Here is a 2,940-nt window from a genome sequence, read left to right on the forward strand (position 1 = left end):
ACAAAAACAACAGCCTATAATGTTTGGGGAGTTTCTTGGACAACTCTGACCAACAATTCAAGAAAGGGCTGTTTATACTTAGTGTTGGAGATTTTGTTAGATAGTAAGTGCTTCTTGGAGAGGCCATTGTCAACGCAGATGGGAAAATTGATATATATATACCTATTATATATTATATTATTTTAATGTTATATATTATATATTATCTATATTATATATTTATGTATTTCATTATAATATAAAGATACAATTAATAATATAAATATACAATCGCTATTTTTATGTAGATAGTAGTATGATTTCTTATAACATTCTTAGACTTCCTTACTTTTTTTTACCCTCTTCTGTCCTCTTTTTTTAAAAATTTATCTCCTTCTCTCCTTAATTTAAGCCCTGTTGCCTTTTCATTTTCCCCTTAAGATCACCTGTACCCTGTTATTCATCCCTCGCTATTGCTCCTTCCTATTGTAGACAGATGTGCTTCCAGTACTAATAGGGCTTTTGCCCAGTAGGAAACACAGATAAATAACAAATGTGATATGTTTGAGGATATTTTAGGAGCATACAGATCCTTTGTTTGAACTTGAGAAGTCAAGAAATACTTCCTAAAGCAGGTAGCACTTAATCTAAAACTTGAAAAGCAGATAGAAGTTAGCTTGGCTAATGAAGAATGTTCCAGAAGGGAATAATTAGATTGTAAGGACAAAACCTTCATGAATGGGATTAGTGCCTTTACTAAGAACTGAGAACACAGAAGGAATCATTTATTAAATTAAATGATGATTATGCCAGAAGATCACTTTCTACTACAGAATTCTCTCCCACCCACCCACCCTCTCCCCTTCCCTCTCTTAAATCTTTGGCCCAAGTGCTGGGTGTGAGAATTATTTTAATAGGATTCCTGGTGTAAGAATTTATTCTCTTACAAATACTATTCTTCCTCTGGATCCGTTATTCTAGAAGCTTCTCACTATAGCATCCACCAGCTGCCTTCTTGTGCCACCTCCCTCTGCCATACTCAACACTACCATTTTTGTTCACACCAAGAGCCACCAAGCAGCTGATTCCTCATCCCACAGCCACTTATACTATGTAAGAATAGAAAACAGCACTTTGTGTGTTTTATTAGGGAAATAGTCTCTCTTCAAACCAAGGATACAACTACACAGCAGAAAATAGAGTACCTGAGCTAAAATCCACTGGTCTCACCATAGACCATGCCACTCGAGTAATGGACAGCCTTTTGCATGCACAGCTGAAGTACCAGATTGATGATGACACTCTGTGGGAATGAGTATCATCTTCTAGAATATACTATGCTCCCTAAATCAATGGCCATTAAATGGCATCACACCCCAGTAGCTAAGATACACATATTTATGCACTAAGGAAAAGAAATAGGGACGGACCTGCTTATCACACACCGATTCTTTCGCACTTGTGGCTGAAGCATGATCTCCCGTGCCCTCTTTGAAATCTTTGGTCCTCAATCTCAGTTCTCAGACCAATACTCACTCTCTCACACTTCCTGTCTTTCCTCCTCTGGGTCATTTCCTAGTCTCCTACACATCATAAACTCCTTTAATCTGATCTTCTGTCTTGAGGTATTGGGGAGAGACCTGAACTCAGAAGCAACGGTAATTCTTTTTTTCTTTTTTTTTTTTTTTTTTTTTTTTTTTCCACTCATGTTTTATTGGCTCAGGGTTCCCCAACCCTCTTCCATGAGGTCAGGTCTTCCCAGGAGCCTTTGCTGCCTGGGCCCTCTGGAACTCCTGCTGCAGCTGAGCAAGGGTTTCCCTCTGCTCTGACTGCCGCTCTAGGTCCCTGAAGCTGCGATTCATAGGGCTTGATCTCCGCTGTGATATAGTCGAGCCTCTTCCCCACTGTGGCCCGAGCCTCCCCCAGCTCCTGCTTGACAAGCACGGGTCCTAGAAGCTTAAAGACCAAGTTGGAGCCATCCAGCAAGGCCAGCTCCTCCTTCACGATACTATTTTCTGTCAGCTGTGCCTCAAGCTTCTGCCTTCCCAACATGCATGTACTCAAGTCCTTCTGCAGCTGTTGGTATTTCTCCACTTCTCCCTGCAGCTTCTTTTAGATTAGCTCATCCATGCTGAAGGTGAAAGCCTAACTGGGCGGGGGGGCGGGACCGCAAGGCCTCAAGCTCTGGAAGGGCCCCTCGGAAGGACAGCACTCCCTATGGCAGATCTTTGAGGCACCACAGCCTTTCCTCGTCCAGAATAGCCACTCGCATCTTCAACAAATGGTGCTGGCCTAACTGGATGTCTACATGTAGAAAAATGCAATTAGACCCTTATTTGTCACCATGCACAAAACTCAAGTCCAAGTGGATTAAAGACCTCAACTTAAAACCAGAGACATTAATTCGGTTAAAGGAAAAAGTGGGGAAGAGCCTGGGACACATAGGCACAGGAAACAACTTCCTGAACAGTACACCAACAGCCCAGGCCTTAATGTCGACAATTAATAAATGGGACCTCATGAGGCTGAGAAGCTTCTGTAAGGCAGGAGACACTGTCAAGAGAACAAAGCGACAGCCTACAGAATGGGAAAAGATCTTCACCAACCCTTCATCTGACAAAGGTTTAATATCCAAAATATATAAAGAACTCAAGAAATTAAACACCACAAAACCAAACAACCCAGTTGCGAAATGGGGCTTGGAACTTAACAGAGAATTCTCAACAGAGGAGTATCAAATGGCCGAGAAACACTTAAAGAAATGCTCGTCCTCGTTAGTCATCAGAGAAATGCAAATCAAAACGACACTGAGATTCCATCTTACACCCATCAGAATGGCTAAGATCAAAAACTCAAATGACACCACATGTTGGCGAGGATGTGGAGAGAGAGGAACACTCCTTCATTGCTGGTGGGAATGCAAACTAGTACAACCACTTTGGAAAGCTATCTGGCGCTTTC

General features: G+C 41.7%; 1 pseudogene; it reads right to left on the reverse strand.

The window, feature by feature from the left end:
* Positions 1-1,727: 1,727 nt before the first annotated feature.
* On the reverse strand, positions 1,728-2,109 carry LOC127192903 (prefoldin subunit 6-like; annotated as a pseudogene).
* Positions 2,110-2,940: the final 831 nt, after the last annotated feature.

The sequence above is a fragment of the Acomys russatus genome, chromosome 1, assembly GCF_903995435.1.
Source record: "Acomys russatus chromosome 1, mAcoRus1.1, whole genome shotgun sequence".
Taxonomy (NCBI): Eukaryota; Metazoa; Chordata; class Mammalia; order Rodentia; family Muridae; genus Acomys; species Acomys russatus.